Here is a 21,159-nt window from a genome sequence, read left to right on the forward strand (position 1 = left end):
GAGAGATTCCCTGCTCCAAAGAGCTTACAATCTAAACACAGGGTTCTGTTTCAATCTGCTTCCTTGGAGAGGACTATATTTGAAATGTAAGAAAACATGCAGGGTTTTATTTGTTTCAATGTCAATTTGACACATATAAGGACACAGTGATAGCAGCAAGGATATTACCAATAAAACAGCCAGAAAATAGGTAGCAAAAAGGACTCAACATTATAAAAATGAAGTAGTAGTAGTGTGTGTGTGTGGGGGGGGGTTTCTTAAGGAAAAATTATATACAGCACTCTGAGAATGATCTTGAAATATGGATCAGAGTGAAAAAAGGAAGAGTTCAGCAAGCTAGAGCAATGCAAGTGGAAGTATTTACTCCATTTTACTAATTAGGGACCTGATCCTGCAACTGGCTTCAAGAGGGCAGATTTCTGTGCACACATGGAACCCAGTAAAGTCAATGGGGCTCTATGCGGGTGCAAGGATCCACCTACACAGTTTCATGATTGTGACAGAAGAAGCTTATTCAATACAGACTTATTGTGAAGCAAGTAAGTTTGGAGTGTGAGGATTCTGATTTGTTATCAAGTCGTGGAAATGAGAATAAGGTTTACATGCTGTGGGTTACTGGGCTGAAGCACATATATTATCAAGTCTTTAAAGAAATATTCATTTTAACATGCCTTTCCATTTATTCAAACAGTACAACAAGCAGGTGGATTTTAACACTATACCTGCACAGTGAAAGGCGATGTCAATTTTCATTACGTTATTCAGCAATGACTGGACCAATCAGGTTTACTTTGAATTACTGTCATGATCAACTAGTTCATTTCATTTGCTGCAATCATAAAAACCCAAGTAGAAGAACAACACTGCAGGGTCTCAGGATAAAAAGGCAACAGAAATGCATAGCCAGCAAAGATTAGAGTAAGCCACAGCTTATTTAGTTCTTTCTTCTGGCAACTACAAATAAGATTGGAGGCTTATAAGTAAGCTCCAGCACAGACATATAATTTAGCCTGAGCTACATTTTATTAAATTAGATTTAAGTGCCATGAACAATAAATGCAGAAGTTATAAGAAGGTTACCTTAAGAAAACCAGGGAATTTTTACCCTCAATTATGTAATCAAGGTACTGATTACCATGTGAATTTTAAAGAAATTTCCAAAACACAAATATGAATAAGCTCTTTGTCTTTGCAAAATGTCATGGTCCAATCAACTTGCTAGACTACACCTGGAAAGCTTCCTCATTGGGGTGAGATTGAGTCTGCTCATGCAATCCTTGCTCACAAGAGTAATCCTTACTTATGCAAATATTTCCATTGATTTCAATGTGTTTGGGTGAGTAAGAGTTGAAGCAGCAGGCCTACAGTGTTTCTTGCAATGATACTGCACTTGTAAAATCTAATAAAGTGGTTTTCAACCTGTGGTCCACAGACTATGTCTAAGGCAGGGGTCTCAAACACACGGCCAGCGGGACGGGCCCGCCAAGCTCCCCACGCCACCCCCCACCCCTCTGTCTACCCATGGGATTGCCTCCTGACGCTGCGAGCCCCACACTGCTCTCTGAAGCAGCCAGCAGCGTGCCCCTTTGGGCCGGGGGAGAGGGGGAAGGAGGCAGAGGGCTCCAGCATTGCCTCCTTCCAGGCAGCGCCCCCCGCAGCTCCCATTGGCCGGGAACAGGGAACCGTGGCCAATGGGAGCTTCGTGGGAGGTACCTGGAGGAGCGGCAAGAGCAGCACAAGCAGGGAACCCCGAGCCTCTCCCCCTCCCCCAGCGGCTGCAGGGACACTGGCGCCTGCCCTGGCCCCCGTGAGCGCCGCTGCCACCCCAGAGCCGCTCTAGGTAAGTGGCACCAGACTGGAGCTCACACCCTGAACCCTTCCTACACCCCCAACTCCCTGCCCTGAGCCCCCAGCCACATCCCACACCCCTCCTGCACCCCCAACTCCCTGCCCTGAGCCCCCTGCGGCATCCCACACCCCAACTCCCTGCCTAAGCCCCCTGCCACATCCCGCACCCCTCCTGCTGTTCCCTGCCCCACCCCATACTGTTCCCTGCCCCACCTCTTCCCACCCCAACTCCTTGCCCTGAGCCACCTGCTGCACCCTGCACTCCACCCCCCGCCGCACCCCTCTTGTACCCCACACACCAACTCCCTGCCCTGAGCACCCTGCACACCTCCTGCACCTCAACTCCCTGCCCTCAGCCCCTGCTGCACCCTGCACCCTTTCTGCACCCCCTGGGGGCAGCGCTGGGGTGGGGACTTCAGGGAAGGGATTGGAATGGGGCAGGGAAGGGGTGGGAAGAGGTGGGGTAGGGGCGGGGCCTAATGGAAGGGGTGGAGTGGGGACGGGGACAGAGGCAGTGGTGGGGGTGTCAGTGATGCGGCCCTTGGGCCAATGCACAAGTCCTCATGCGGCCCTCAGGGTCATCTGAGTTTGAGACCCCTGGTCTAAGGGATCTGCGAAAGGTCACCATTATCATAGAACAGTGGTTTTCAAACTGGGGTCTGCAGACTATGTCTGAGATTTCCAAAGGGGTCCGTACCTCCATTTGAAAATTTTTAATGGGTTCACAAATGAAAAAAGGTTGAAAATCACTGATCTAATACAACTCGAAAACACACAGAGAAATAAAAGACTTGAAATTGAATACATGGAAAAGATTTCTGTGGGGATTTTGTTCAAAATAAACTTAGCTGGGTATCAGACCAATGCAGACTTGTATTTCTAAGGCTAAATGAAGACAGAGATTTTCTATGGTAGCTCCATCTTGTGGGATCACTATACCTTCTACTGAAAACTAGAATAAAAAATGTGTCAACACTGTTTCCAATCCAAAGACATGATCCTGCTTCCAGTGGACTCAGCAGAAAAACCTTTATTGACTTAATTGGGAATAGGTTTGTGCCCCAAATCAAATCACTATGTTTCCTCACAGAACATGAGTAAGTGAATAAAAATGCAAGGAATCCCATGCTGCGAGTAACAATGGTATTTGTCAAAGATAAAAACATCTTGCTTTAGTCTCCTGTGCCCTTAATACTTGGCAACCAAACACCATCAAGTTATTTTCCACATGCTGCAATACATCATGGTGTGCAATTCAGCTATTGCTATTAGAAAAAAAAAACTGGAAAATAACATGGTAATTCATTAATATGGGGTGAGTTGTATAATATTGAAGGTTAAAAGTAGCTCTCAACAGACTATCTAAATTGTAAGGGTTTTGGGTAAGTCTCATTGTAGAAGTTCATTCCCATATAGGTTTAAAGGAAACCTTCACTCCCTTGCATCTTGTGTTTGCATGTACAGCAGTGCAAAGCTGGTGTAAAACACCAACACTCTGTTTTGGCAGCATTTCATATCCATGTTGCACAAGCGTACATGGCAACACAAGGCAACGCAGCAAAGAATCAAACCCTGTATGCTTTACAAAGAGAAAACGCTAGTGTTTTCTTATCAGATATCGTATAGGAAGATGAATGTTCCAGAAAAACCCTATATAACATTTTTAAAAACAGAATGAATGATATACTTCTTAAAGTCAACAGGGCTACTTGCATGTGTAAAGTGATGCACGTGCATAAGTGTTTGTAGGACTGGGGCTCTAGTTGGTTCTCAAATGTTGAAAAAACACTACACTCTTTATTTATTTAATTAAACCCGACAACGTTTCTGTGCAATAGCATTACCACCCTTTTACAGATGAGAAACTGAGCCCCAGGAAGGTTAAGAGACTCCCCTTCAGATCATATTGCAAATCTGTGACAGAGCCACAGACCTCTCAGTTCCCATTCCTGTGGTTTATCTACTGCTCCTTACTTCCTCTCATGCTTCTACCATTACACATTTTGAATTAAACCTGAAAGTCCTAACAATATTTCAGAGGCTATGCCTCCACTAGTAGTTAGGAATGTGATTCCCCTGCTCGTGTACACGTACTTGCGATAGCTCTCATTGAGCTAGTGAAAGTACAAATAGCAGTGTAGCTGATGTACTGTGGCTCCAAGTTGCTGCTCTGCAAATGTCTTACAGTGGAATGTCCAATAAAGGTTCAATGGAGGCTGTCTTGTTCTCACATGTGTGGAGGAAAAATGGACTAAGGCCTAAACTTTGGTCAAGTGAACTGTATGTAGGGTCAGGTGAACTGTATGTGTGACCTGGAGCAAAGGGGGGAGGTAAAAAGGAGAAGGGTAGACAGAAATCATAAAAGCAGAACTAACTGTAGAAATTATAAAAGTAGAATTAACCTTTGTAACAGATTATGATTAATAGATGTCAGGTGACAGAGCAAGAAACTGCAAAGGGCAAACTAAGAATAACAAGAAAGCTTGCTATGCTATATTCCCTTGATATTGTATTCCAAATATGGCAATAATGCTGATAAAAAAGTATGTATTATTAATTGTGGTTTTGTCCTATAAACGCTCCTGTATTTTATCTGTCGGGTGGGTGTTCGGCTGCCTTATGCATGCATGTTTGATTGATCAATAAAGGAGCCTCAGGCTGTCTGATCCAAAATCAACTGTGTGGTAAATTTTCCACAATACATGGAATAATCTGTAATATCTCCAGGAGGGGAAAGTTTTGCTATTTTGTAGTATTCTAAGATGCATCCCAAAACCCACTTAGAAGTCCTCTGTGAGGATAATGCTTTTCCACGTTATCTTTCTGCTATGGCAACAAAGAGTCTTGGATGTGTTTGGTTTGATTCTTTGTAGGTAGAACGCCAGAGTGCATTTGACACTGAGGGAGTGAAGTCTCCTGTTTTTGGAAGAAGCATGGGGTTTTGGAAAAATACAGGTAAGTGTATTGACTGATTGGTATGGAACTCAGAAAAAATCATGAGGAGAAATTTAGGGTGTAACCTAAGGGAGCCCTTCTCTTTGTGAAATATTGTATAAGGAATATCTGCCTTTATGGCTCCTACCTCAATGATCCTTCAAGCTGAGGTGATTGCCACTAAGAATTCCACCTTCATGGACTGGTGGATCATAGCACATGTTGCCATAGGTTCAAAGGGTTGACCTGTGAGTGTTGACAGGAAAAGGTTAAGGTCGCATTGAGGCGTAGGTTTAATGACCAATGAGAAGGTCCTGATCAAGCCCTTCATAAACTGCACAGTAGCCAGATGTGTAAAGACAGAACATCCCTCCACTGGAGGTAAGAAGGCATTAATCGCTGCTAGGTGTACCTGCAGTGAGCTAAGGGCCAGAGCTGAAGTCTTTAATGAAAGGAGATAGTCTAGGATAACCGGAATGCCCACTGTATCAAATGAATGTTACTGACCTTCAGGGCCAGCTACCAAAAAAAAAAAAAAAAAGCCGCGATTGCGATCTGCGGCAACAATTTGACAGAAGGTCCTTCGCTCCGAGCGGGAGTGAGGGACCGTCCGCCGAATTGCTGCCGAATAGCTGGACCTGCCGCCCCTCTCTGGAGTGGCCTCCCCAAGCACCTGCTTGCCAAGCTGGTGCCTGGAGCCGGCCCTGCTGACCTTGTTCCTAGGCTGAAAAGTGCCACCATGTAGCCTGGTAGCAGGCTCTGGTAGAATCTTTTCTACTTTGGTTAAGGATTTTCTGAATAGGGATAGAGAATGAACATTCTATTTCTGACACCCATCCAAATGCCAGGCCATGAGGTGGAGTCAGCCTGGATTGGGTTGCTTGATTTCCCCCCTATTTGGCTTAGGAGATCTTGAAATGGGTGGATCCTGATTGGTAGGCATGAGGACATCGTTAGTAGTTCCGTGAACCAGAGATCTCTGGACCAATAGGGTGCTAGGAGGATTATGGTGGCTTTGTCATGCTGTACAACTTGTGATAGCAGGGGGAAGGGAGGATAGGCATATCTGAGGTCATCCCATCAAGAGAACACTGTCCTGGGAATCATGGTATCTGGTTCCCCTGGAGCAATAGATGGGAAGCTTTCTGTTTGGCTGGGAAGCAGTGAGATCCCAAAGCAGTGTATTCCATTGTGCAGATATGTTGGTTAGAACTCTGTCATGGATCTTCCATTCGTGGTCTGCTTCTGCTTAACCTGTCTGCCAGGGAGTTGTGAACACCCAGGAGGTATGTTTCATAATGTGGTTTCTGATGTACCAGTTCCAAAGTCTGATTGCTTCCAGGCTGGGGGGGACGAGATTTTGTCCCTCCGTGTTTGTTTATATAGACCACTGTGGTGATACCGTCTGATATTATCTGTACATGGAGTGAGTGTTTGAGGGAAGAACATAATAATGACCGTACTGAGTCAGACCAAAGGTCCATCCAGCCCAGTATCCTGTCTGCTGACAGTGGCCAATGCCAGGTGCCCCAGAGGGAGTGAACCTAACACGTAATGATCAAGTGATCTCTCTCCTGCCATCCATCTCCACCCTCTGACAAACAGAGGCTAGGGACACCATTCTTTACCCATCCTGGTTAATAGCCATTAATGGACTTAACCTCCATGAATTTATCCAGTTCTCTTTTAAACGCTGTTATAGTCCTAGCCTTCACAACCTCCTCAGGCAAGGAGTGCCACAGGTTAACTGTGCGCTGTATGAAGAACTTTCTTTTATTTGTTTTAAACCTGCTGCCCATTAATTTCATTTGGTGGCCCCTAGTTCTTATATTATGGGAACAAGTAAATAACTTTTCCTTATTCACTTTCTCCACACCACTCATGATTTTATATACCTCTATCATATCCCCCCCTTAGTCTCCTCTTTTCCAAGCTGAAAAGTCCTAGCCTCTTTAATCTCCCCTCATATGGGACCCGTTCCAACCCCCTAATCATTTTAGTTGCCCTTCTCTGAACCTTTTCTAATGCCAGCAGTGGTGAGCTGGAGCCAGTTCGCAAGAACCGGTTGTTAAATTTAGAACCGGTTGTAAAGGGGCCGGCGAGTGGGCAAACTCCGGTCCACCGGCCACATCTGGCCCACGGGACCATCCAGTCCGGCCCGCCTAAGCTCCCAGCTGGGGAGGCTCCCCCGGCCCCTCCCCCGCTCCCCCCCCCACCCGTCGCAGAACCCCAGCGCGCCGCACTGCCAGCCCCAGAGCTCTGGGCAGCTCCTACCGCTTTGAGCAGCATGGTAAGGGGGCCAGGGCTGGGAGGAGGGGTTGGATAAGGGGCAGGGAGCAGTTGGAGGGGGCGGAGGTTCTGGGGGGGGGGTGGTCAGGGGACGGAGGGGGTTGGGTAGGCGTGGGAGTTCCGGGGGTCTGTCGGGGTGGTGGTGGATGGGGTTGGGGCAGTCAGGGGACAGGGAGTGGGGCGAGTTGGGTAGGGGGTGGGGTCCTGGGGGGCAGTTAGGTGAGGAGGTCTCGGGAGGGGGTGGTCAGGGGATAAGGAGTGGGGACGGGGGCAGGTTGATGGGTTGCGGGTTCCAAGGGGGGCAGTTGGGGGCCGGAAGTGGGTACTCACTGCGCGGTTCCTTACCAGGTCTTCGGCAGCACTTCGGTGGGGGGGCGGGGGGTCTTCACTTGCTCTGGGTGAAGGACTCGCCGCCAAAATCCCGGAGCAAGTGAAGGCCACCCCCCACCCCCGAAGACCCGGTAGGGAACCGGTTATTAGGATTTTGGGAGCTCATCACTGAATGCCAGTATATCTTTTTTGAGATGAGGAGACCACATCTATACGCAGTATTCAAAATGTGGGCGTACCATTGATTTATATAAGGGCAATAAGATATTCTCCATCTTATTCTCTATCCCTTTTTTAATGATTCCTAACATCCTGTTTGCTTTTTTGACCGCCTCTGCACACTGCGTGGACATCTTCAGAGAACTATCCACGATGACTCCAAGATCTCTATCCTGATTAGTTGTAGCTAAATTAGCCCCATCATATTGTATGTATAGTTGGGGTTATTTTTTCTAATGTGCATTACTTTACATTTATCCACATTAACATTCATTTGCAATTTTGTTGCCCAAACACTTAGTTTTCTGAGATCTTTCTGAAGTTCTTCAGTCTGTCATTCATTCCGGCAACCAGGCCTTGCATTTCTTTGTTGCACTGTTTGCATTTTGCACGCATGCCTGTCTTACTCACAGGTAGAGAAACTTCATTAAAATATTCCCAAACTGGGTCTCTTTTAGGCCTGCTGCCATTATAGGTTTTCCCTTCTAGTAAGAGAATGGTATGGTACATCTCAAATCAATGAAGGCTACACTCAGAAAGACCTCAACACTTCTGGAATATGCTGCTCAAACAGTTTCACTTTTGTTTCTACTGCCTGTCCCTCCCTTCTCACATATATTTCGAGACTTCTTCTCCTTGTCCAGATCTATTCCGCCCCCAACAATTGACTCTATGTACACAAATTTGCAGAGGGACAATAGGGTTGAGGTCTGTTATTTCTCACCTCTATATATTATTTATTTATTTATTTAAAAACATTTTTGCTGTTAACAAGCATGTTATCTCTGGAGACACAAATCCAGAGTTTGAGAACTGCAAAACTAAACAGGTCTAATGGTATCTTCTAGAATCTAGACTGAGCACTGAGTCACATTGGGTAGATAGAAAGCTTAACCTAAATAAGCTATACAGAAGCCCCTGGAATCCCATAAGATTGGGTCTCTAATTTACATACAGGCTGTATGTTTTATGAGAGTGAAGTAGGCAGCATAGGTGGGCAAAAATCCACCCATTAACCCAGAGCCCGGGCATGGGGCTGCCATGCTGACTCCCCTTCCCAGGACCACTATTCCACTCTGTGGTCATAGCAGCAGCCCTCCTGTGTCACATGCATAGATTACTTTGGGCCAGTGGATCCATGTAATCACAGATCTCATGGCTGGCTAAACACAACAATTGCTTCTTTTTTGCTAGTCTATGTGAGAAAACTTGGAAAAAGTGCCTCCATGATAGAGACAGTAGGGAGAATCCACTGTGCAGCAGACACACCACAGGGCATCGGTGGTGCAGAGGTGGGGGTTTGGGTCTTCCTGGCACCAGGGTGAAATTCACGAAGAGTAAGGTCTGGGCCTGAAGAAAGCATAAATTTGTTCCACACCTCCCTATTTAGTTACACAGTGATAGCTGTCATGCAGCTGTCTGCCTGTCTCAATATGTGCCCTTTCCATTCTGTGTTAGTGACTAGGGAAAGCTATGTGCTCTGAGTTGCACAGTAAAGTAAGGTTTCAGAGTAGCAGCCGTGTTAGTCTGTATTCCACTTTATATGCATCCGAAGAAGTGGCAGTAGCCCACGAAAGCTTATGCTCTAATAAATTTGTTAGTCTCTAAGGTGCCACAAGTACTCCTGTTCTTTTTACAGTAAAGTAAGCATTTATGGGTTTTTTAAAATTTAATTTTTCACCCCAACCCAATAACAGACTTTACTCTGAGGAGAAAAAATGAAAAGGAGGGGGAGAAATATACTTGGCTCTTCAAGGTAAGAACTTTTAAAGAATAAATATAGACAACTATTTGTAATACAGTTCAATGTTTACACCCACCAATTACTGTAACAATAATATTTTGCACTTATAATTAATTCCCATTGCTGCAAATACTTATGAATGAGGTTACTGTTATACATGTAAATAGTGCCAATGGGTTCAGTGGGAGAAATCAGGTGTGTAAAGTTAAACATGTGTGTATGTTTGCAAGAGTGAGGCCAGTCAATATGTAAATTTGAAAGAAAGTTTTAAAAATAAAATTATAAGCTACTTAGATACTGACTTTAATGGGAGTTGAAGATACTCAGCATCTTATCGGGTAAAATTTGAAGTGCCTGATCCCACCCCACTGAAGTAAATGGAAGCTCTCTCATTTAGGATCAAACATTTATTACAAAACCTTAGTGTAAAAAAAAAAAAAAAGTGCCCCTCAATGAGGTTACTTCCTGTGGTATTACAGAGTTTTACAACCTCCTAGTACTATACAGTGAAACTCAGAGCTTGTCGACACCATTGCACGGGGTCGATGTAAGATACGCAACTTCAGCTACGTAAATAGCATAGCTGAAGTCGACTTACGTAGATTTACTTACCGGGGGTGTCTTCACTGCGGTAAGTCGATCACTAACGCTCTCCCGTTGACTCTGCCTGCACTTCTCGTTCTGGTGGAGTACCGGAGTCAACGGAAGAGCGCTCAGTATAGACGCGATAAATCTACCCCCGCTGGATCGATTGCTGCCCGCCGATCCGGCGGGTAGTGTAGACATGCCCTCGGTAGTAATGCAGCTAGATCTTTCATTCTTCCATTGAATACTATCTAGAGCTGGTCAAAGTTTTTTTTCAATATTAAAAATGTTCATGAAAAATTGTTTTTCAAAATGTGTCATGACATTATCAAAAATAATTTATCATTTGCCATTTTCAAAATAAGAAGTTTAATGATTTTTTAAAAATTTAATTTAAAAACCCACCCTGTGACTAAATTGACACATTCTTAAGTATTAAATATTTTAAAAACAATAGAAGATAAATGAAAAATTCCAATTAAAAATGTTTTAAATTCCCTACTATACACCCCATTTTTTCAACCAATCCAAGTGGTATATTTTACAACCTATTGTATTCAATTGTGCAATTCCAAAATTCTCTCGTCTTTTTTTCCTCCTTCTTAAATAAAAGCAAAGGAATCCAATGAAAAAAATCTACAGTAATGTAATACAAATGTTTCATATTTGATCACACAAGTTAGGAGAAGCAAAATTTAAGGTTTCCATAGCAACATTATCTCTGCCACATTGCACACACTGCACATTAAATAACACATTGAACTGTAACTGAAAAGACTATATAAGTATAATGTGGGAGACTTACCATTGCTATGGAAACCTTAATTTTGTATTTCTGAACTTGTTAAAGTTGCATTAGAGTGTTTTTAATACTATATCACATGACCCTTGCTGCTCAACAGATGCTCAGATGCAGCAGTGCTGGATGCATTACCCTCAAATACTAGACAGTGAATCATATCCTTTACACACTGTGCACTCTGACACTTCTCTTAAAAAGAAGGAAGACTTCTAATTATTTCCCTCCTCTTTGCACAATTCCTCTGTGTATTATAGCCAATAATCATATTAAACACATTTAGTTCTCTTGCCTTTCTTCAGGAATCCATTCTCGCTAAAGCCTTTATGAGCCTAGCAGTTTTCCCCTCTATCTTTCCATAGTAGAGGGCTGGAAATTGCTGTAGTATTCTGGGAGTGGACCTGTGCTGTGTATAAAGAAGAAACATCTCTCTAGTTGGAAACTTAATTCACCTAGTTATAGAATATATTGTATGACTACATTTGCTTTAATAACTATAGTGTTACACTGAATACTAATTCCTTTAAGAATTTATATAACCAGGTCTTTTCCACTTTACTACCGTTCAGCCACTTGTACACTGCTGCAAACTGCATTATATTACTCCTGTGAATAAGTGTTTGGAGGACCACAGTTCTGCGATGATATTTCTTTATAGCTGAGGAAGACAACTAGTAATAAATGCCTTTGAAAGCTGCTCTTGTACTAATGCCAGAAAAGGCATGAAGAGGGACTTCAGGCCTACAAAAAAGAGAATGTTTACATCTGAGTCAGTGGGTTATCATACTTTTTCTCCCCTATTGCTTCCCCCTTCGGCATTCCCCCTCATTTTCTGTGAGCTACAGAGTAAAGTTCTTACATTGAGGAGAAATCCAGCAAATCCCTACGTGGTTTATTTTTTAATATCTTGTCTTCAAAAACAGTCCAAATTTTAACTTTTTAAAAAGCATTTGAAGGGTGACTCGAGTCAGCTGATTCAGGTTGCAGGGTTTAGGTTAAGAGGCTGTTTAACTGCAGTGGAGACATTTGGGCTCGGGATGGAGCCCAGGCTCTGGGATCTCAAGAGGGGGGAAGAGTCTCAGAGCTCAGGCTCTAGTCCGAGCCCAAACATCTACACCACAATTAAACAGCCCCTTAACCCGAGCCCTGCATGCCCAAGTCAGTTGAGATGGGCCAGCCCTGGGTTTTTAATTGCAGTGTAGATATACCCATAGGAGCTAAACCCAACTGAGTGGTCTGCCAAAGATATAAGCACCCCGAGGCCAACAAGGAATTCCATTTGCAAGGAAAAGATTAAAGTTGGAAGCAGGCATTTGAGGCCAGTTTATGGGCAATACATATGCAACTCCACAGGAACTAAATAAAGTGCTACTATCAATCACACTGGCAAAAGAATCAATTAGTTTAGGAGTTGAGGGGTCAGTGTAGCCAGTGCAAGCAATATGAAATTGTTCTATCATGAAAGAACAAAAAAAGTGTTAGGTACAATAGAAGTAGGAAGCTTACCAAACAGTCAGTGGGGCCACTGGACGATCGAGGTGCTAAAGGAACACTCAAGGAAAATAAGGCCATTGCAGAGAAGCTAATGAAGATTCCCACACCTGAGTGATTATTTTTAGGTGATAAATCTGAGGAAATGTCCCAGACTGAGGTGTCAATAGATTAAATTTTGGAATAAACTGATGAACTAAACAATAAGAAGTCACCAGGATCAGATGGTATTCACTGAAGAGTTCTGAAGGAACTAAAATATGAGATTGCAGAACTATTAACTTTGGTATGTAAATTATCGCTTAAATCAGCCCCTACACCAGGTCACTGGAGGTTAACTAATAGAATACCTATTTTTTCAAAAGGCTCCAGAGACAATCCTGGCAATTATAGGCCAGTAAGCTTAACTTCAGTACCAGGCAAACAGGTTGAAACTACAGTAAAGAACACAGTTATCAGAGACATAAATAAACATGATATGTTCGGGAAAAGTCAACATGGCTTTTGTAAACAGAAATCATGCCTCACCAATCTTACTAGCATTCTTTGAGTGAGTCAACAAGCATGTGAACAAGGGTGATCCAGTCAATATAGTGCACTTGAACTTTCAGAAAGCCTTTGATCTGTACTGGGACCTGTGCTATTCAACATATTCATAAATGATCTGGGAAAGGGGAAGAACAGTGAGGTGGCAACATTTGCAGACAATATAAAATTACTAAAGATAGGTTCAAAACTGACTGCAAAGTGTTACAAAAGGATCTCACTAAACTGGGTGACAAAATGACAGATGAAATTCAATGCTGGTAAATGCAAAGTAACACATATCGAAAAACATAATCCCAACTATATACAAAATGAAGGGAGCATAAATTAGTTGTTACCATTCAAGAAAGATGTTGGAGACATTGTGGATAGTTCTCTGAAACCATACACTCAATGGGCAATGGCTGGCAGAAAAGCTAACAGAATGTTAGGAACCATTAGGAAAGAGAGAGATAAGAAGACAGAAAGTATCTTAGTACAGCTATATAAATCCATGGTATACCCACACCTTGAACAGTGTGTGCAGTTCTCGTTGCCCCATCTCAAAAAAGATATATAAGTATTGGAAAAGTTGCAGAGGATAACGAAAATGATTAGGAGAAATCAAACAGCTTCCATGTGAGGAGAGATTAAAAAGAATGGGACTGTTCAGCTTAGAAAAGATGACTAAGAGGTGGGGATATGACAGAGATCTATAAAATCATGAATGATATGGAGGAAGTGAATAGGATGGAAACTTACTGTATATACTCGATCATAAGCCGGTATCCAAGATAAATAAGTAAAAATGGAACATTTTTATGACCCGTTCATAAGCCGACCCTATAATTCAGGGATCGGGAAACTTTGGCTCCCGGGCCATCAGGATAAACCGCTGGCGGGCCAAGATGGTTTGTTTACCTCGAGCATCCACAGGCACAGAGGTAAACCTAAGTAAATAAAGTGTCCCAGCGCGCCAGATGCTTACCCTGACAGGCTGGGACAGCAACTGGTGGGGAAATTTTGAGGGGGCAGAAGCTGTGGGTCAGGGGAGTAATCTTTGTGACCACCGCCCATAGGACCCTATCCCTAGCCCAGGACCCCCACACTCTCCCCATCCCATCCCTTCCCACCTTACCTGGAGAGGGGCAGGGGAGGATGTCTCTGGCCTGACTGGAGATGCTCTGGCAGGCTGGGTAGCGCGGCCGCAGCCTGTTCCGCCGGGCCAGACCGGGCGGCGCGGCCACAGCATGTTCAAGCAGGCTGGGACGGGCAGCACGGCCGCAGTGTGTTCCGGCGGGCCGGGCGGCGCAGCCACAGCCTGCTCTGGGGGTGGAACCGAGCAGCACGGCTGCAGCCTGCCAGCCCCGGAGCCGCAGCTGCTTCGGAGGCTGGGGGGAGAGCAGCATGGCCAGAAGTGGAGATGCTCTGCTGGCTGTGCTGCCTCTCCTTGCTCCCTCTGTTGGGGGGAGGGGCTTTGTCCCACCTCTCCCTCTCTATACCCGTTCATAAGCCGACCCCCTTCTCTGGTGCTTCCCTTTTTTACTAAAAGAATTTGGCTTATGAACGGGTATATATGGTAATTTTCAAGCTGTCAGAGTCCCTTTAAACTTCTCCACCAGGCCATTGGTTTATGGGCAATACGCTGAGATTCAAATTGACTTAAATTTTGAGGAAGTTCGAAATCTTCTGCATTAAGTGAAACAAAGTTAGTTCCTTGGTAAGTAAGAACATCAGTGGGTAAGCCAGCAGGACAGGAGAATTGTATTAATTCTTTGGCTTGGCTTGGGCAGTACTTACAAGGGCAGCTAACTACTGCAAGGCTTCATAGCTGTACGGAGGCTACGCAGTTCTGATGTCACCTGTTTTCTGCCTGTGTACCTACATCCCATATAATCACACTGAATAACCAGGCACATGCAACTAATGGACCCCAGTGTTCTATGCTGAAAATAAATTATTGGTGAGCGAAATGGACTTTCCTTGGCCTCATAATATGACTTCCTTAGACACTGTAGCTGATGACTCCTTGTGAGAAGCAGAAGTGAATCCAGGGCTCTCTTTGGTACTCCATTGCTCTTCTCCTACCAACTCTGATGGCTCTTCTGACTACCTGGTATTTAGCTTCACCATTCTCACTATATGGCAAGGAGAATTGCTAATTAATCAGTCATTGTGTAGTTTTCAGTCACCTGGGCCAGGGGTGGCAGAGCCTGCCCAAAAGTGGGGGGGCTAGGGCCCCTCGCCCCTCCTCTTCTGCCTGAGGCCCCGCCCCCAGCCAAGTTGGAAGCCGGAGCAGGCTGAGAGCCATGGACCCAGGGCAGAAGGGTCCGCAGCTCCCCACAGCTGCCCATGTGGCTCTTACCATAGCCAGACTGCGGCCCCCCAGCCGGAGCCAGGTCCGGGTAAGAGCTGCATGTGGCGCGTAGGCAGCTGTGGGGAGCTGCTTCTTGCCCTGGGCGGGGGGGGAAGAGCCCCGCGGGGCAGAGACACAGGCCGGGGGCTGCTCTCTATTCCCCCCACTCCGGGCAGGTCGAGAGGCTGTGGCGCCAAAAAGTGGGAGGGCCATGGCCCCCTTCTGGTGTCCCTGACCCAGGCTGCATCTGCCTGACTGACTGGATTTTACTAGCAAATCCAACTTTACACACGTGACAGATATGAACACAGGCCTAGCTTGAAACTATGTATTTCACTTTATAAATGTTACCTCTCTGAGCCAGGGATTGTATGCTGGCTAGTTGGTGAGGATTACTGAGCTCTGCCCAGGAACTAAAATGGAGAAGTTTAAAGGGACTCTGACAGCTTGAAAATTAAATTTCCATCTGAAAGTTTTGTACACACTCTTATTACTAGTAACACTTAAGATTACGGTTGTCGATTAATTGCAGTTAACTCATGCGATTAACTCAAAAAAATTCAAGCGGAGAGGTGATGGTTCTTGGGGCACTGTAGCGGGCCAGTTACCCTGCTCCTAGGGGAAAAGGTTAAAGGCAACTCAAGTAGGCTGATTGGGGAGGCAGCCATAGCTGGCCCTGATATAAGGGCTAAGAGAGGAACTGGGTCAGTCTCACTCCAGCTGGGAGCGGGAAGGACTTAGCTGCCTGGGAGTACGGGATACCTGGCACAGAGCAATGCTGGGGAAAGGCAAGAGGAGCTGGGGCGCTCCAGCCTAGCAACTCCCCAAGCTGAGGCCTTGGTTAAGGCCTAAGCAGGTACTGGGGCTACAGAGGTGCAGCCTGGGGATAGGCAGAGGCAGCAGCAGCTGGTCCAACCCCCTTGCCAGTGATGAGCGGCCATTACAGACTGCAGTCTGCCCCAGAGAAAGGGGCTAGATGATGACTGGCAGTAGCCACTGAGGCAAGGAGGGCATAGGGATGAGGGGGTTCCCCTAGGAGGGGAGACCCAAAGTGTGGGAGTACTGCTGGGGGGCAGAACCCCAAGGTAAAGGGCACTGGGGTCTGGGACGGACATGGGGGCCTGAGGCAGGTAAGACACCAGCCAGCAGGGGGCGCTCTGAGTGCTGGAATCAAGCTAATTCCTGGATGACCAGCAGGAGGCACTGCACTAGTGAGTCAGCTGTGCTACAGGCACTCAGGACTGAGAGTCACTTTGTTATCCCCTGCCTCTCCCGAGAGGTAACCTTCCCCATGATGGCTGGGTGTTAGGTTCCTAACACCACCAGCCTGTCAGCCACTCAAGTACTTCTCTGGGTAACGCCAGCCCTGTTTCACCTTGCAGGTTAACAATAGGTGCACCTGAGTCTCTTTGAAGTGTTCCCCTGGGATATCCAGCCCCTCACACTGTCTGCTCACAGAAATCCCAGATCTACTATTCCTGTACCCAAGTTTACTCTTACTCCTGTATATCACACAAAACTTGTAATAGAACAAAAGAAGATTTGTTTAAGGAAAAAACAGAGATTCAACTCACAACAAGAGTGATGGAAACAAATGGTTACAATACAAAACAATAAAACGCAAATGTGGGCCTACACTTAATATATCATGTTCTCACACACGAAGTTTGGACTATTGCAGAGCTGTCTGGCTTCACAGGAACCGGGATCTAATTTTTCATGAAAATGCCTCTGTACCTCAAAAGGTCTGCTCAGTGAGTGGATACAGAGTGTCTCTGCCCTCAGTATTATACAGAAACAGTCTTGTTTCTGTATAACAGTCATCATAGGGTGATTTCCTATCTGTTGTAATGTTCCTTTTTCACCTCTAAGTGGTTTTGATTGTTTGCAGCTGATTGGTAAGCTTAAGTAGGTGCTTAGATCTTTTATTGTTTTATTATACATTTTATCTATAATGTTTTAAGACAGAAACATTGTGCTCTGCATATGGCTGTCCGGTCTCTGGTAAACCATTGTCTTTGCTTATGACAGAAATAAAGAGTGAAACTGCAGGTGCAAAGCTAAGTCACACCTAGTGAGATAATCACAGTAAGTTGCAGGTAGGGTGACCAGATCACCCAAGTCAAATATCGGGACGCGGGGGCGTGGCGGGAGGGGGCAGGGCAAAAAACAACAACAAAAAACACCCTTCCTCCACAAGCGCTGTAGGGAGGCCCGGGAGACACAGGGGAAGCGCGGGGCAAGGGTGAGTGAGAGTCTGGCCTGGCCCCGAGCAGGCAGGACTCAGTCGGGCGGTAGGGAGAGTAGGGGGCGGCCCGTGGGGCCAGGCGGCGGCTGTTCTCCCACCCTGGGCAGTGGGACTCGGGAGCAGCCACTGCTGCAGCTCCCACTGCCGCGGGGGGAGGAAGCGGCCGATGGCCAAGCTCGGCGGCTGCGGCTCTGGTGCCTGGGCCCAAACCCCCCGAGCTTGGGCCTGCTGCGGGGACCTAGCAGCGTGCACGCTGCGCCCAGCCCCTGGCCAGTCGCGTCTGGGCTGCTGCCCAGCTGGTGCTATCCTGCGGCAGCCCCGGAGTGGGTGCAGCAGGCCCCAGCACCCCCATCCCGCTCGGGTCCCGCAGGGGAATGAACGGGGCTGGGCTGCCGATGCCTCCGCCCCGGGGCCGCTGCGGGATTGCACCAGCTGGGCAGCAGCCCAGACGTGACTATTCACAGATGTAGCCCTCGGGCCAAAATGTTTGCCCATTCCTGTTTTAATTAACACCTGTTTAACTTACATGACTAATGGTTTGGACAAAGAAAGCCTTTTTTAAGATTCAACACCCTCATCCCTTCTTTTAATGTGTTACAACTCACAGTAAACGTCCCTAAGACTTCCCCAAGCTCCTCCAACAAAACCAGACAAATATTCTTGACATTTATTTCGAAGGTAAAAAGAAAAATGGGGGGGATGGGAAGGGGAAGAGCCATCAGGTATTCTTTATATATCAGAAAGGAGCAAATAAGAGCCCAAATTTATTTTAAATCCTTTATAAGTCACCTTAATGTGTTGAGACCAACTGGGCTCAGCTGAACTTAATTAGCTCCTTGCTGGGCATGCCTACTTGAGGCATAACAGAACCTTTGCTGGGAGACAATCGATAAAACCTAGGCCACTATCTGGCTTGACAGGGCCTCTTCATCGAGGCACTGCCTGGGTGGGGAGTGGCAGGACTATAGGATCCTTGTTAGGGAACACCAAATCACCTGTACACCCTGTCAAACTCTACTTTATTAAGTCCCATGGAATCTGAAATAAGAACAAATGGTTAAAAAAAGCCATTGTTTTCTCTCAATTTACCACCATGTTGGGGCATTCCTTACCCAAGAGTTGATTTCTTACTACATGAAACAAATGCCACTTACTATTTTATTTACCTGATGTTTTTCCATAGTGCCCATCACCACAGTACTCATGTATTGCTGAATCATCAACTCTCCTTAGCCGTTCCTGGTATGTGTCCCGTCCAAGTAATGGCCCAGCCTGACCACATTTAGCTTGAGATCACAGAACCAGCTTGTACGGCAGCAAGCCACACCAGTTCCCCTTGAAACTTAAGTGACAACACTAGTCTCATAAATATTAATGGTTTTAGTCTTTTCCATTATTATGCTGGTTTAAAATATAAGAAAAACAGAAAATGAGACAGATGGTGTGTGGGACAGAAAGTACAGAAGTGAGAGTGACTGCAGAAATGGAAAATGCCATTGCTAGGAAACATTAAATTTAGTTTGAAAATGAGTCAGGTGCTGGTTGACATTTTCTGGAGATAAGCAGATGCCTGTGCAATTAATCCACATCAGGCTGGAATTCCAGTGAGTATTCACTCTTATTATGTATTTTTGTGAGACAGCCTAAACAGTCTCCTCTCTTCTCCATTTAAGCCTTGTCTACACTAGACAATTAAGTTGGTTTATGTTTGGTCAACATACAGCCACTGCAGTAATTACTGCAGTTTTTCATGTCTACACTACCCTCCTTCTGCCAGTGGTGCACGTCCTCTCCAGGAGAGCTTGCTCCAATTTAAGTAGAGCAGTGTGCAGGGCCATCCCTACCCATACACAAAGTACGCAGCTGTGAAGGGCACCAGGAAATTTGGGCATCAGGAAATTTCTGCGTGCTGCTCCAGCTCCTGCCCCGCCACTTCCCCATGGCCCCCACCCCTACTCCGTCCCAGCCCCACCTCTTCCCACCCCTGCTCCGCCCCCACTCCACCCCTTCCCCAAAGCCTCCGCCCCTGCTCCGACACATCCTCGCCCCCACTCTCCTGAGGATGAAGCAGGGCCAGACCTGCACTCACCGGCAGCGGGAAATGCAACAACCTGGCCCCAGCCATACCACTAGAGAGTGCTGAGGGGCGGTTCCCGCTGCGCCCCCCCCCCCCAGCCCCGCCCCGCCCCATCTCGTCAGGGGGCTTCGTAGGGCCCCAGAATAGCTAGGGATGCCCCTGGCAGTGTGAGCACTGCTGTCAGTGCTAGAGCCCCACTGCCGGGCGCTGATAGACCAGACTGTCAGGACCCAGCAGCAGGGCTCACAGCTGTGAGCTCCATGCGGAGCTGATAGGCCATGTAAGTAATGCAGTGTCTACACAGACACTGCATCACCCTAACTACATCGACCTAAGCTCTACACTGCTCACGGAGGTGGAGTTACTTGGTCAGTGTAGTGGGGGACTTACAGCAGGGGGAGCAACGCTGCAGTGTAGACACTTACAGCTGCCTTACGTCGACCTAACTCTGGAGCGTAAATCTGGCCTTAGTCCTCGTCTTCTAAGGTGCAGGAGCTGGTTCTTTGCCTATATCTGAGGAAGGACCATAGCGGATTCCTGGGCAATGGAGATGGTAAAGGGTTCTGAACGAAACTATTTTCCTCTCTTCTCTCCTTCCAGAGAACTGATACTACTCCATCACAATCTATAACTGACTGTGTACAGGGGAAGATCCAGAAACAAGCCATAATTTGGGGAATCTACAGAAAGAGAGATTGCATCCTGGAAATCAATTAATCTGAAAAAAAAAAAAAAAAAAAAGACTTAGGGATCCTGGTAGATAACCAGCTGAATATGTCTTTCCAGTGTGAGGCTGTGGCCAAAAGGGTAATGACAACTAACTGAAGTTTCCAGATCACAGTCCCTGGTTCTAATGTGGAACTTCAATAACCCTGACGTCTGCTAGGAGAGCAATACAGCAATGCACAGACAATCCAGGAAGTTTTTGGAGAGTGTTGGGGACAACTTCCTGGTACAAGTGCTGGAGGAACCGAATAGGGGCCGTGCTCCTCTTGACTTGCTGCTTACAAACAGGGAAGAATTAGTAGGGGAAGTAGAAGTGGGCGGCAACCTAAGCAGCAGTGACCATGAGATGATTGAGTTCAGGTGGTTTGTTCCTGAACCACCTGACAAAAGAAAGAAAAGAGGGTAGCAAAATATGGACCCTGAACTTCAGAAAAAAAGACTTTGACTCCCTTAGGGAACTGATGGGCAGGATCCCCTAGGAAGCTAATATGATGGGGGAAAGGAGTCCAGGGGAGCTGGCTGTATTTTAAAGAAGCCTTATTGAGTGCGCAGGAACAAACCATCCCGAAGTGCAGAAAGAATAGCGAATATGGCAGGCAACCAGCTTGGCTTAACAGTGAAATCTTCGGTGAGCTTAAACTCAAAAAGGAAGCTTACAAGAAGTGGAAATTTGGACAGATGACTAGGGAGGGGTATAAAAATATTGCTCGAGCATGCAAGGGTGTAATCAGGAAGGCCAAGGCCCAATTGGAATGGAAGCTAGCAAGGGATGTTAAGGGTAACAAGCAGGGTTTCTACAGGTATGTTAACAAGAAGGTGGTCAGGAAAAGTGTGGGAACCTTACTGAATGAGAGAGGCAACATAGCGATGGATGATGTGGAAAAAGCTGAAGTACTCAATGCTTTTTTTGCCTTGATCTTCACAGACAAGGTCAGCTCCCAGACTGCTGCATTGGGCAACACATTATGGGGAGGAGGTGAGCAGCCTT

General features: G+C 46.1%; 1 protein-coding gene across 4 annotated transcripts in view; it reads right to left on the reverse strand.

The window, feature by feature from the left end:
- Positions 1–21,159, reverse strand: part of NCOA7 (nuclear receptor coactivator 7) — a 132,302-nt gene that overhangs the window by 104,502 nt on the left and 6,641 nt on the right. The window contains exon 2 of one of the 4 annotated variants that reach the window (XM_034765733.1): positions 4,931–5,028. The exons of the other annotated variants lie outside the window; for them this stretch is intronic. The gene's annotated coding sequence lies outside the window, so the exon portion shown is untranslated. The remainder of the gene's footprint in view (positions 1–4,930; positions 5,029–21,159) is intronic. 4 annotated transcript variants of the gene reach the window in all.

Source organism: Trachemys scripta, chromosome 3 (genome assembly GCF_013100865.1).
Source record: "Trachemys scripta elegans isolate TJP31775 chromosome 3, CAS_Tse_1.0, whole genome shotgun sequence".
Lineage (NCBI taxonomy): Eukaryota > Metazoa > Chordata > Testudines > Emydidae > Trachemys > Trachemys scripta.